This window comes from Alligator mississippiensis, chromosome 6 (assembly GCF_030867095.1).
Source record: "Alligator mississippiensis isolate rAllMis1 chromosome 6, rAllMis1, whole genome shotgun sequence".
Taxonomy (NCBI): Eukaryota; Metazoa; Chordata; order Crocodylia; family Alligatoridae; genus Alligator; species Alligator mississippiensis.
In genome coordinates this window covers 7,254,993-7,269,809 of record NC_081829.1, presented here as the reverse complement: position 1 = coordinate 7,269,809, position 14,817 = coordinate 7,254,993, and the positions used below count along the sequence as shown (strand labels likewise).

The 14,817-nt window shown below is 47.4% G+C and overlaps 1 protein-coding gene and 1 long non-coding RNA gene across 5 annotated transcripts in view; both read left to right on the top strand.

Annotated features, from left to right (window-relative positions):
• CSMD2 (CUB and Sushi multiple domains 2) overlaps positions 1 to 14,817 on the top strand; it is a 651,518-nt gene that overhangs the window by 258,315 nt on the left and 378,386 nt on the right. The gene's annotated exons all lie outside the window — the stretch shown is intronic.
• On the top strand, positions 12,859 to 14,300 carry LOC109283300 (uncharacterized). The gene is made up of 2 exons (XR_002090413.2): positions 12,859 to 13,164; positions 13,582 to 14,300. It is a non-coding gene; the product is annotated as an uncharacterized LOC109283300 (long non-coding RNA).

Sequence of the window (14,817 nt, the reverse complement as noted above, 5' to 3'; positions counted from 1 at the left end):
TGTGCAAAAATGAAGTTTATTTTCTACCTATGGGAACTTTTTACCATCTTCAATTTTCCCTGGGGAAGGGCATGTGCCTGAAACCTTGCCCGAAAAAGATAATTATTTTGTGATTTCTAAGTTGGTCTAATCAAATGTATCATCTCTGAACCAAGAATTGTAGAGTTTTGCATTTCTTTTTGCCTCAGACCAACTCAGCTACCAAGTACATCCCTGTGACAAACAACACTTTCCTGTGCCCTTCATGCATATAGCACTGTTGAGAGAGATTATTTCTTCTTCCCTGGTGAATTCTGGCAATAAATAGTAGCTAACAGCACAAGAGCTTTGCTACAGTGGCATCCAGATGCCAGAACTAATAACTGGTTAATGCTAGACCAGGCATTTTATGTTAGGTGTCACAGATGCCACAGCAGGTCAGCGGAAGTCAGGTTGCACTCCAACATAACCAGTCCGAGCGCGGTCCCTAGTTACAAAGTTAGGTGCGGTGGCAGGGGTTGTGCGGCTGTGCCTGTGCTCTGGGGAACACTGCAGCAAATCGCTGGTGCTCTTGTCATGATGATTTCTACCACAAGAAGTGATTCTGGTTGTGAATAAATATTTGGAGGTGAAGACAAAGTCAAGGAAGCCAGGGGAAATGCAGCTAAAGTGACAGCGGTCTTTAATTCAGTGTTTTTTCTACTAGGATATGGGCTATAGGAGTTAAAATCCTAGCTGCATGCGATGTAAGAAGTTGTATCCATTCTCCAGTGTCTCAAACTGTATTTAAAAAAAAAAAAAAGATCAATAACACCACTACGCACACCAATCAATTAGTGGCTCGGATTTGGATGGACAGGGCTGGACACAGGCTTGGGAGAACTGGGCAGCTGCCTGGGGCCTGGACAGAAAGGAGGCCCCAAAATGGTAATTTTTAAAATTATTATTATCATTATCTCTGGCAAAGGGAAGCCTGATACTAAAAGTTTGTCCAGGGCTGCCAGGAGCCTAGGTATGGTGCTGGGGATGGAAACCTTGGAAGCATGACAGAAGGCCCTGATGGTTGCCTCCAATTATCATAGTGTCTGAAAGGATAGCTATGAAACACTGCCCCATTCAGCTCAAGGGCTGCTAACTCAGGTTCCCCTACTGCTTTATTTAATGTCAGCATGGCTAGTTCAGTGCAGAAAGCAAGTGAGAAGGGAAAAGAAAGGTCAGGTTATGAAGATCAGCACCACCTAGTCCTAGTGGCTGCTTATATTGAGGTAGATTTTAAACGGGTCGTATGGTTTCAGGATGTATGATTGGCTTCAGGTCCCTGAAGGGGAGAGGGAGCATAGCTTCCATACGTTCTGGAAACTCCATCTCCGCTGCTTCATTCAATAAATGCAAGACTGTGCCCCATCTGCCTGCCCATTTCAAACACTACATTATGGCTAGAATCCCAATGCGAAGAGCGTGTCCTAGATCTGAGCTGCCTGGCTTAACTTTTGATTTATTGTAAACATGGGGGAAGAGAATATCGAAGGGAAGGGTGGGTGGGGAAGACAGATTCTGCCAGGGAAAAAGAATTGCAGATTTTGCTAATTGGGGTAGTGTCATTTTTACAGTGCTTTGAGTGCCCCCAGCCTCCTTTGCATCTCCAAAGCCGGTTCTCTCAATCATGCTCCGTATTGTGAATTCTAATGCAGCCCAGGTATCCTGGCCTGTTGTATTTCCGAGGAGGCAATGAATTACTGTCATAGGGATTTTTAAATTGGCCTGGATTTGAGATCTTCACTGGAATGCCTTTTTCTTTTTCTTCCTTTCTGTCTTTACGGAAAGGTCTCTGCTCCCCCCCCCCCCCCCCCCTTTCCATCCTCTCCCCCTGATAAAATTTAATTAAAAAAAATACTGTGAATGGCCACAACCCAAAGATAGAGCTGAGTCTTTTTTCTAAATTGATGAGTAGTTGGCATTAGTTAAAATGCCACAGAAAATTAAGTAACCCCCCTCGGTGAGCTTGGCAATTCTGAACGCAAGACTAATGTGCTCAAAGTATCTACGCCATGTGTGTTATGGTAGTGCTGAAGGCCAGCAAAGGACACAGCCCCATTGAACAAAGGCCCCGTATAAAATGCAGAGTAGCAGACGGTCACTGGCCTGAAGTGCTCGTAATCGAAGTGTGTACGGGTGTGGATATGTGATACAATTACTACAGAATCATTTATCGCAAATTTTACTGCATGCTAGAAGTAGTGTAGAGTAAGAGGCAGATGTATGATCAGCTCACCCTAGCTAGCCATCTAGTGTGAGCCACTAGGTCACCTGTTCTCGTGCCTCTGGCCCTGTGGTCAAAGTCCCCCCAGCCACAACTCCACTAGCTCCCAATGGGCCAGATGAGTGGCATGGGGCTGGTCTGCGGTGCAGATTGAGCCCTGCATGCTGGGATCGGGCCCTGGACACCCAATCTAGTACACAGGCCCTGAGTGCCATCCACTGCCACATTTTCAGACCTGGGGGGAGTCCCGCAGTCCAGATGACAGGGAACCCAGGGGCCAGTTCTGTCTTATGGCCCAGGAGTTGAGTTCCCCTATTCCAGCAGACACTGCACCTGGAGGCAGAAGAGGTTTTTGGCTTTTTTTTTTTTTCCTTTTTTCCTGCAAGCTCTGTTATATCACCTCCATGAATAAAAGAGGCTTTGCTGGAAGAAGCCATCTTTTGGAGGTAGAGCCAAATCCAGATGGGGAAGTCACAGAGCCACAGGCAGGAATACTCTGAAGGTGCTTTGGCCCTTCTGCAGATAGGTGGGGTGGAGGCAGTGTGACACTTTCTGGGGGCAGTGACCATTTGGGGACGGTTACAGTGAGGGGGGCTTCCTGTGAGGGGGGGGGTGGGGGTTCCCAGTGGAGGGAGCTGGTTGTGGCTGGGGTGGCCAGGTTGACCACAGGAGATTTTTCACAGGAATTTTGTATACAAAACCGACTGGGTTTTGTGTGCATTTTCAATACATTTACATTATTTTATTGCAAATAAATAAAATAACTTATTTGCAAATATCTAGTTGGTCTAAGAAAAGATGTCACCTCTTCCATGAATTTTGATTCAATTCATTTTGACATTACTGTTTTTTACCCCACCTCTTGAACCTTTAATAGCTATGATAAGCTATCTCTATAGGGGGCAATGTCTGAACAGTCATTTTTTTTCAATGACTTGTACAACATAGATACCACAGATCCATGCTTCAGGGGAGCAACCCTGTATTTTCAGTAGGAACTGCATGGGAAAATCATGGCTATTCCCCACTCCCTCCCCTGTGCCCCCTTTTTTTAATGAAATATGTGTTTTCTAAATTAATTCTGATAATTGTCTTCCAAATGATGGAACAATTCAAATTAGTTCTTTTAGCATGAATTACCTGCATTAAAGGATCTCTGTTTAAAGCAAGAGGGGCATAAATGAAATTAATTGCATCAATTATAATAATGTGGCTGAGCTTGTGTTAGTTTTCCCATTATAAAACCTGATTTTGATAAGTCAGCGGTTTTGAAAGGAGCAAAAGAAATGCTCCGGGCTGGAAGTTGGAATGGAAGAGCCTTTGAAGGGAAAAGATGTACGTTGACAAGATGATAATAGGATTGCTGCTGGGCTGTGGAGCCTTCTCTTCTCTTCTGCTAGAGCGGAGCGGCAGGATGTGGTTACTGCACCAGGTTGGCACGTGGAAGTGTTGGCTTCAAGTTCTTGTTTGGCCACAGGTTCCTTGTATGACTTTGAACGAGTCATTTATGATTTGACGGGGGTGGTACCGATAGCAGGTACATACCTTGATCCAGAGACCGAAAGGGCCTATTCTTTCTGTTCGTGAAATCTATTTAGATTTTCTTAAACAAGTGCACATGTGAGGTTCTGGGCAGTCTGACACCTTCTTAGGTTATGGCCAAACATCCCTTTTAACTTGGGTGACCCTGTTATTTTGAAGGAAATCGGGAACAGGGTAAGGAAATGCAGGATGGGGGATGACATGCATACATGGTCACGTGCATGCGTGCCCCAGCCCCCTCCTCTGACCAGTCCTCCACCCCAGGAAGAACAGTGCTTAGCCCAGCCTGTCCCGTCTCCCCCAGTCCCCATCAGTGGAACTGACCCTCAGGAGGAGCTGGGCTGTGGGGACGCTCTCAATCTGGGACGTTTGTTTCAATTTTAACCAACTGGCTAGGACAGCCTTTGAAATCTGAGCCTGTCCAAGCCAAACTAGAGGTATGTTCACCCTTCTTTTAATTGCTTTAAAAAGAAATAGGGAGTTGCCCCTTCTGAGCACACATGAGCTATTGTACTCATAGATTCATAGATGTTAGGGTCGGAAGGGACCTCAATAGATCATCAAGTCCGACCCCCTGCATAAGCAGGAAAGAGTGCTGGGTCTAGATGACCCCAGCTAGATACTCATCTAACCTCCTCTTGAAGACCCCCAGGGTAGGGGAGAGCACCACCTCCCTTGGGAGCCCATTCCAGACCTTGGCCACTCAAACTGTGAAGAAGTTCTTCCTAATGTCCAGTCTAAATCTGCTCTCTGCTAGCTTGTGGCCATTGTTTCTTGTAACCCCCGGGGGCGCCTTGGTGAATAAATCCTCACCTATTCCCTTCTGTGCCCCCGTGATGAACTTATAGGCAGCCACAAGGTCGCCTCTCAACCTTCTCTTGCGGAGGCTGAAAAAGTCCAGTTTCTCTAGTCTCTCCTCGTAGGGCTTGGTCTGCAGGCCCTTGACCATACGAGTTGCCCTTCGCTGTACCCTCTCCAGGTTATCCGCATCCTTCTTGAAGTGTGGTGCCCAGAATTGCACGCAGTACTCCAACTGCGGTCTGACCAACGCCCTATAGAGGGGAAGTATCACCTCCCTGGACCTATTTGTCATGCATCTGCTGATGCACGATAACGTGCCATTGGCTTTTCTGATGGCTTCGTCACACTGCCGGCTCATGTTCATCTTGGAGTCCACTAGGACTCCAAGATCCCTTTCCACCTCTGTGCCACCCAGCAGGTCATTCCCTAGGCTGTAGGTGTGCTGGACATTTTTCCTCCCTAGGTGCAGCACTTTGCATTTCTCCTTGTTGAACTGCATTCTGTTGTTTTCTGCCCACTTGTCCAACCTGTCCAGGTCTGCCTGCAGCTGTTCCCTGCCCTCCGGCGTGTCCACTTCTCCCCATAGCTTTGTGTCATCTGCAAACTTGGACAGAGTACATTTGACTCCCTCGTCCAAGTCGCTGATGAAGACATTAAAGAGTATCGGTCCAAGGACCGAGCCCTGCGGGACCCCACTGCCCACACCCTTCCAGGTCGAGACCGACCCATCTACCACGACTCTTTGGGTGCGACCCTCTAGCCAATTCGCCACCCTCCGGACTGTGTAGTCATCCATGTCACAGCCTCTTAACTTGTTCACCAGTATGGGGTGGGATACCGTATCGAAGGCCTTCCTGAAGTCTAAGTATACGACATCCACCCCTCCTCCTGTGTCCAGGCGTTTCGTAACCTGGTCATAGAAAGAGACTAGGTTGGTCAGGCACGATCTGCCTGCCACGAACCCGTGCTGATTTCCTCTCAGCATAATTTGCCCTGCCGGGCTCTCACAAATGTGGGCCTTGATAATTTTTTCAAAGACTTTACCAAGGATGGAGGTGAGACTGACTGGCCTATAGTTGCCCGGGTCCTCCTTCCTCCCCTTTTTGAAAATGGGGACCACGTTAGCCCTTTTCCAGTCCTCTGGGACTTGGCCCGTGCGCCACGAGCGTTCGAATATTCCCGACAGTGACTCTGCAATGATGTCGGCCAGTGCCTTCAGCACCCTCGGATGGAGCCCATCCGGGCCTGCCGACTTAAAGGCATCCAGTTCTTCCAAGTGACTCTGCACCACCTCAGGGTCTACGCATGGCAGTCTGGCGCCTTGCTGCTGCCTCTCTACAACCCCAGTGAGAGACTTGTCTTGCCCCTCGCTTAGGAACACTGAGGCAAAGAACTCGTTGAGGAGTTCAGCCTTGACCCCCCTGTCTGTCACCAATTGTTTCTGCCCATTTAGCAGCGGTCCTATTCCTCCCTGGGCCTTCCTTTTACTCCCAATGTATCTAAAAAACAATTTCTTGTTGTCCTTTACTTGGGTTGCCATCCTCAGCTCCATGGTAGCTTTGGCCCGCCTAACTGCCTCCCTACAAGCACGAGCAGAGGAGGTATATTCATCTTTAGTGATCTCACCCTGTCTCCACTTTTTATGTGCTCCCCTTTTGGCCCTTAGGCTGCCCTGGATTTCTCTGGTCAGCCATGGAAGCCTCCTGGCCCCTTTCCCTCTTTTGCCTCGCTCGGGGATCGTCTTGCTTTGTGCCCGAAGGATCGTTTCCTTTAGGCACAGCCACCCTTCTTGGGCTCCCATCCCTTCAAAACTCCTACTCTGCAGTGCTTCCTTGACTAATCGCCTGAGTGCATTGAGATCGGCTTTCCTAAAATCTAGCACTTTCACCCTACTAGTTGCCTTACCCACTCGTCGTCTTATGTTGAATTCTATTATAAGGTGATCACTGTCTCCCAAATGGCTACCGATCTGGAGGTCCCCTATCATGTCATCCCCTGTTGCCAATACCAGATCCAGTATGGCATTCCCCCTAGTGGGACCATGCACCTCCTGTGTCAGGTGGAGGTCCTGTACACAGGTTAGAAACCTGCGTGAGCGATGGGACCTTGCTGTCTGCGTCTCCCAGCAGACGTCCGGGTAGTTTAGGTCCCCCATGACTACTGCCTCTTTAGCTTTTATGGTCTCTGAGAGTTGCCTCAGGAGCCCCGCATCTATTTCTTCCCCTTGGTGTGGGGGTCTGTAGCAGACCCCTACCACCAAATCCCTTTCTCCTTGCCCCCCATGTAGCCTAACCCACAATCCTTCTACTTCCTCAACCTCGGATTCTGTCTTGATGAGGGTTGATGTATATTGCTCACTGACATAAAGTGCAACCCCCCCCCCCTTTCTTCCCCGACCTGTCCTTTCTATACAATCTATAGCCCTCAATATGTACCGCCCAGTCATGGGATGAATCCCACCAGGTCTCTGTTAGCCCCACTAAGTCATAGGTGTTTAGTGCAAGCAGGAGCGCTAGTTCATCCTGCTTGTTCCCCATGCTCCTAGCATTAGTATATAGGCACTTGAGCCCTGCGACTGGTGCCTTTGCTGCCCCCCCGCTCCCAGTCCCAAGGGGCCCATTGTTTCTTACCTTCTTGTTCCTTACCTGTTCTGTAGTGCTGGCCTCCCCATGGCTTTCAGGTTCCCAATGTTCTCCTTCTTCAGGCTGGGACTACTGTAACTGTTGGGTCTGCATGATCCTGTAGATTTAGAGTGAATTAAATTGTTGTAAACGACCCAGAATGAAACAGGATTCATTGCTATATTTTGCTACTCTTGTACTGCTACAGAAGTATGCAGACTCAACAGTTGCATCGTAACAGCATATGTAGGTGTCATTCAGTATCGATACGAGCGTTATGCCTGTTTATATCCTTACAACAAAATCCCAAGAGCATTAATCATTTGGCCATGAACATGGCTTGGCAACCACCTCTCACATACTGTTCCTTTCCACCCATTTGTTTCTGCAAGAAGCACTGCCCTGGCCTGAAACAAAAACCAAAACAACCCTCCCCCCCCCCCCCAAAAAAAACAAAAACAAAGTGTAGCTCTTTTATAGTGGATCACGTTGTGGGTGGTTGTTGGGGTACGTCACCTGGGTGGTGAGGGCAGAAGCCTGTAAGTTCAAAAGCCAGTGATCGCAAGACACAAATCCAGACACTAGGCCTAGGGACAGAAATCACACACAAACTGATGGAAGTGATTGGAAACTGGTTCAAATCCATAACGCAACAGAAGTTCAGTGCACATAAACTGCTTTCAAAATGGCCAAAACTGATTTAATATAAACTTGGATGGATCAAACATGTGATTTAGCTGAAATCAGTTTGTTGAACTGCTGTCTGAGATCCCTTCCAGATTCAAGTTAACTCATAGTCCCCCAATATCCCAGGACGCCTTGCACCTCCCTTGCAAAGCCCCCCTCTTGCAGGATGGGTGGGCTAGCCTTTGCCCAATCTGTCTGGTGTAGCAGAGAGGCAAGCTCTCGCGCCCCCCGGCGGCTGGCCTGGGCCACTGCAGGCATGTGACTCTATTTCCAGAATCGAAAGTGAATGTCTGTTCCCTTGCTTATTGGATCAATCTCTGCAGCTTAGACTAACCTGTGAAGGCTGCATAGATTCAGCCGTGGGTTTTTTGACTGTCTGTACTTAGCCTGGGGCTTTAAGCAAGGATGCAGACAGGAATGTGAGACTAGGGGCTAGGTGGTAGTTTGTGAACTGTCCAAGGGCACAGCAAGGTGGTCTGCTCTGAGTTTATAAGGGCCAGTGTGAGTGGAGCCCTCTTCCTGAGGGATGACTCAGCCTAGGTCCCTGATTACTTGCAGCTGATGCCAGGGATTGGCTCGGCTCCATTTGGGCCTGGGCTCTTTCCTCCTTGTAGCTGTGGGGTAACCTGCAGGGAGGAGCTAAACAAGATGCAGAAGCAGCCAAAGCAGGAGTCCATGGCCATTCAGAAGATTTCCTACAGCCCTGGCTGGACTTCTGGTGCTCTGTGCTGACCAGCTGTGTCCTTCCCCTCCTGCCCTTCTCCCTCTCCCTCACCTTCACTGCAGACCTGCCCTCCTCCTCATCTCCCTTTGCTTCCCCTCCCTCTCAGCGTCCCCTCTCCTATTACATTTAGCTTCTCATAACAAGCAGAAGTAGCTACTGTTTTGCCTCTGCCTATTCTGTCTGTGGGTCTATCCCTTCCACTTCTCTGTGGATGTTTTATTTATTCAGACTGCAAAAAGTACGGGGCACAGACTGCCTGCTACTCTGGGGCCATGTCTCTACCACTTTGCAGCACCTGTGAAAGGGCTGTAGAGAAGCATGACTTGCCCGTGCCACCTCCCACACACTGTGCATGCAGCAGACCCAGAAAGGAAAAGGTGCCACGTCTCCAGATGATGGCTCCTGCAGCTGCTCTCAAGCATTCCCGAGACAGAGCACCCTCATTTCTCTGCTCTGGCTGGAATTTCTCAGATGCTGTCATCTAGGTTGAATGTACATTGAGCAGTTGTCCTTGCTCTTGTCGCTCTAAGGCCATCGTGGCTGGTTTGTTCTTGATTCCTGTGCTTGCAGCCAGGCTGTGTCCGAGGCGCCATCAGTTCAGTGGTACCATCAGTGCAACTTACCCTCACAGTGGGTTACCATATTTCCCGTTTCAAAAAAGAGGACACCTGTGGTGGTGGTGGTGGGGGTAATAGGATTGTGGGAAAGGGCAGTGATATACCCATGCTCTGCCCCTGCCCCTCACTGCAAACCACAGCGCCCCCCAGCCGTGCTGCTGCCCCTCACTCCCAACCTGCTGTACCTTGTCCCCCAGACCATGCTGATACCCCTTACTCCCAACCCTCAGCACCCCTGTCTTTGCTGATACTCCTCACTCCCGACCCACAGTCCCCCACCCCCCTGGTGCCCCTCGCTCCTAAGCCATAGCCCCTCCAACCCTGCCAGTGCCCCTAACTCACAGCCCCTTGCCCCACTCTGCCCTGCTGTTGCCCGTCACTCCCAACCTGCAGCCCATTGCCCCACCAAGCCCTGCCAGTGCCCCTCAATCCCAACTCATAGCCCCTGCCTCCCCCTGCTCTGCTGGTACCCCTCACTCCCAACCTGCAGTCCCCCCCAACCCTGTTGGTGCCCCTCACTTCTGACCACAGCCCCCTGCCCCCCCACAGCCCTGCCGGTGCCCGTCGCTCCCAACCTGCAGCCCCGTGCCCCTCCAGCCTTACTGCCCATGCAGCTCCTTGCTGCCCCTGAGGAACCCCCCAGCCCCTCCCCTACCTCCCCACCCTGTTGCAGCCCCAGTGCCGGCAGACATGCACATCCATGCACGTGCACATACCCACCTTGCCCCCAACCAAGTCCTCCAGCCCCCACCCTATAGACTTTCCTGCCTGATCTGCAAATAAATGGGGATGCTTAAAAGCATGTTGGGGCTTTTCTGGCAATGATTTTTCAGCAGAAATATTAGAAACCAGAATTCTTCAGGGAAATGTACCAGTTTAGGTGAAACTTTCATTGCAGGAGGATTTCTTTTGTCAAGCGTGAAATGTCTGGCCAGAGAAAGACCAAATTTTCCCAAAATAACCCATGTTCCACTCTGTTCCATCACTGATTTGAGGCTCATTCTTTTTTTACTGCGATTAAGGATTTTACTCTGCCTCCCATATCCCAGGTAAGTGCCATGGCTACAGGGCTCTCAAATTGGTCCCTGTTGGTGTCCCAATGATTGTTTAATTGTTTATGCTAACTGGAACAGCTTGCAATGGGAAAATTCAGAGACACCTACCCAGAATAGCCTGTGTCTGAGGCACACACCTGGGATGTGGGTGACTTGGATTAAAGTCTTTTCTTCGCCTGGGGAGGAGCAGGCACTTCAGCCTATGCCGCTCACAAGCCGGATGAGCGTTTTGAACAGTGGCACTTGGCCCCTCTCTGCTTTCATATGAAAGTTCAAAAGATCTCTGTTCAGATCCGAATGCTGAATAGGAAAGATTTTTCATGACAGATTTTTTTCCCCTTCCCAGTTCTACTGAGCGCATGTTGTAAAGTGCTTTGAAATCTATGAGAGTTGACCATTAAATGTTATATAACTTTTCCTTCTACTGGCCATTGTTTTATTTTTTGCAATGCTGTCTATAGTTCTTTAGTTTACTTTGATCCAATTTTCTTTAATTAATGTTATGCTCTTTTTTTGCAGCATCCCAGATTCTCTTTGGGTGCTGAAAAGCAACTATTTTTTTTTTTTTAAAGTATTAATTTAAGCCAAAGAATACAAAGGTTCAACTTGATGCCATCTCAAATGTTTGATGTGCTGCCCCTCTTCTGACCAAGACAATTAGGGGAGCAAGGAGTTAATGGAAACACAGCTGCGCTTGCTGTTGTAACAATAACAGCAAAACAAGAGTTTGTCTGTGCCGCATATTAATAATACTTAGGCCTTAATGATGTTTTGAATTTGCAAAGTGCTTGGCCAACGTTAACTAATTAATTCTCACAGCCTCCCACTCCCTGCGAGGGATGGAAGGATTAACTGTATTTTACAGATGTGGGAAATGGAATCAGAATGAGGTTAAGAGACTAGCCCAAGGCCACAGGAAAGAATCAATATCAGAGCTATGATTAGAGGTTGAGTGTTTCTGGCTCCTGGTTCAGTGCTTAGATCATGGGGGCCCCCTTCTTGTGCTGTCAGATGCATATCCACCATTTCATGCCTGTGATGGTACTAGATCAATCTCTATCACAGGGCCTTTTTCCCAAGGAGTAGCACAAAAGGGCTGGCAGATGCAAGGGGCATATGCTTTACAGCAGGATTCATTTCTAAAACGCACCAGCCTAGAACTTGAGGCTGAAGGCACTGATGCAGTGTCATCCTGTCAGGCCACTTCGGGACCATGCAAGTTTTCGGGATGAAGCACAGGGTGGCTGGAAGTAGGTTCTCGGTCTCTTCTTCCAGAACGCAGGGATTGTCCAGGCCTGACACTGCCCTGTATTATGCATCCATGTCCCCCTGGGAGACGCAGGAAAACTGAAGTGACTCTACTGACGGTGCAAAGTCCACATGCATCGATATAGCTGTTCCCATTCAAGAATAAAGTTGCAGTTATAGACGAGACAGCCACAAAACTTGTGCGGGAGAGTGTTTTTGTGAAGGGGGTTGACTTATGCCTACCAACCTCATGTATTCATTTGATTCACCCTTCCTCTCTTGGGTGTCCCTGTTTAAACATGACCTCAGCTCTGACGTTTTGCTATACTCGTGCACTCTGATCAGCATAACTGGCTTAGTTAGCTGTGGTTTAGCAGCTCTGTTTTATTTCCTGAGTTCCAATGTGAAAGCAAGGTTGAGTTTATTCTGCGCACTATTGACTGGGGTCAGAAAACTGAGCAGAGAACATGAGCTCCTTGGGACAGGGCCATCTTTTTGTCCTCTGTTTGCACAGTTGTTAGCACAGTGGGTTCCTGATCCAGGCCTGCTGCTCCTAATTGCTATTAAAATATGAATAATAACCAGGGAAGGGGTGGAGTGGCTAATATAGGTACCCGTAGCCAAATAGCCAAACTAGTTGAGCTAAAGGAGAGAGATTTTCTAAGGGAAAATGCAGAACACCTGAAAGTGGGTGGTAAAAAGCAATTTTAATGCACAAGGGATACTTTTCAGGGTGTAACGAAGCAAAACATAACAGCAAGTTGCCAAAATCTATTAGCCAGCAGATGGAGAGACTGGTTACTAGCACTTTAAGCAGAGTGCAATGCATAGCACCACCATGGTCCCTGCCTAAGGAAGCCTTATTAGCATTGCTGGATCCTGGAGTGGAAGTAAGAGGAAGAGAGTGGGAGAAGAAAAGCCTGAGAATCTGAAATGGCAAGGCCTGAAAGTCATTGAGTTGGGGCAGAGGGGTAGGAGAGAAGGGTTATGAATATGTATACGGTGGCTTTCAGTGCAAATCAGAGGGGAGCCCAGGACATCAAGTTTGCATCAAAGTCAGGGGGCATTTAGATCTGGGGTCTTTGGTTTGACTATCTTTCTACTATAGCATATGTTTCCAGTCGAACATACACATTTCTGGTGGTATTCATAAACCATTCTGCTTTGAAGCAGCAGGTTGGGGGTGTTTCAGTTTAAAACTTGTTGAAATATTTTACCAAAATGAGGTCAAATCCCTGAAGAACGATCAATCACAGGGCCTCATCATTTTTCTCCCCCTTAATCCCTCTTGAATAACTTTAGACTTCAGCGTGAAATTCATGTATTTGACTTCTTGTGGTAGGAATAAAATACTCCCTTAAAATACGCAATCCCAGAATATATATAAAAACCGTAAAGGCTTGCATTTAAACGTCCTTTTGAAGCAAGTTTAGGAGCAGATTTGTTAATGTTTAACATCTTCATCAGTGTCATTCTTTGTAAATTTGCACTAATTAAGTCCAAAGGGACGAAATGATAGATTATGCATGTGTCGTGGTGCCAGAACGAATAAGCCAGTGATCAGTTTGCTTTTGGCATTTTTTTCCTGTGGTATAAGATTTTCTGATTTTAATCAATTTCTGAAATAAAGGTAAGTAATTAAACTTTTATACCAAGCTATCAGGGGACATCTTTTTTTTTTTATTTTTTTTTTTATTTTTATTCTTTGCTGCAAATGGACTACAGCCTTACCCATTTTAGGGACCCAATCCAAAATCCATTGAAAATCAAAGGAGAGACTGCTGTTAATTTCCATAGTCTTTAAATAAAATCCTAGTGGAATAGTCTGAAGTAAAGAGTAAAGGCTGAATTCGTACAGCCTGCTTGATGATATAAAAATCACAGGATGGAATAGGAGACGGTGGCTCTAGTTCACCATTTGCTTTTGGGTTTCGTTTCTCATCTGAAATGTAACCCCTTTCTTGTCTGTTATCCTAACCCCATTCTTCCCTTTGTTGAATCCTCCCATCAGATCCCCATTTTTTTTTTTTCCTTCATCAAATTCAAGGGGCCTTGCAGGTGCTGTGGAATTAAAAACGGAGAATCTCTTCAAACGTGAAGCCGGACGTAATCCTTCGGAGATCAGAGGCTGACTTGCAAGCATTCATTTAGCTTGCCGGCTGGAAGATACTGGGTCTCAGGGGGTCATGCAGCACACAAGCACCGAGACCAGATACGGACATTACATTTTTCCTGGTAGAAGTGATCGGGAACTGGTCTATGCCCCTAACAAAACAGAAGTTCACTGCATGTAGACTGCTTTAAAAATAGCAGCCCCCCAGTCTAAGATTTGCTCCCAAAGGGAGAATGTGTGTTCAGTTCACTACCGATCCCAACCACACCCCTTACAGAAAACTATATAACTTCGATTGATCTCCGCCTCGGGCTTTTTGAATATCTTTATGTCAACCGAGAGACTGTCTGCAGCAGAAAGTGGTGCCGTGTTACAGTTTAATACAATTTGAGTGAGAATATCTTTAATATACCGCAGGCAGTAACACGGCCGTGTCGAATCTCTAACAGTAAACACAAGGCCAAACTCTGAGCAGATTTTTAATGGCTTTTTATCGATTGAAAGGGGGGGAGGGGAAGTTCATCGAAACTGTAGCTAATTTTGGTCATTTTGTTGCAAATTTGACCGCAGGATAGAAGTAATCACTGCTTCAAGCTTAGACATGGCTTATAAGTATTGATGCTAATAAACCGATTAACATATGTTTTTCCTTGGCATTGTAAAGCTGGGCTGTTCCTTTGTAAGGCCACTTGATGTGGTAGTCATTTGGGCTAATTGGCTCAAGGATAACATTGGATTTCTGCAAGGAAGGCGCTCAGTTCCCCACAGGGCAGACAGGATTTGAACATGCCGGTTCTCAGCACTGCACCTATATTCATCCCGCTCTGCTGGTTTTCTCCCTTTATTCTGAATAATCCTTCCAAAATAAACAAGTCTGGGATTTTCAAAATGACCTCTGGGGGTAGGTGCCTGTTTCCTCTTGCACTTCTGTCGGGACGGGGTTGTTCGACCCAGTTCAGCCTTTTTGAAGATTGCTAAGCAGAGTGGAAAGTGCAAAGTCCCAAAAGTCAGATTTTGATTGCACCAAACGTCAGTTGATAGCTAAGATTTTCATTCCTTCATCCCGTCATACACATAGATGACAGGAAGTGTAAAGTGCTCCATCTGGGAAGGAAAAATCCGCAACCAACTTACAGGCTCAGTGCTAGGCTAGCTAGCACCACATCCGAA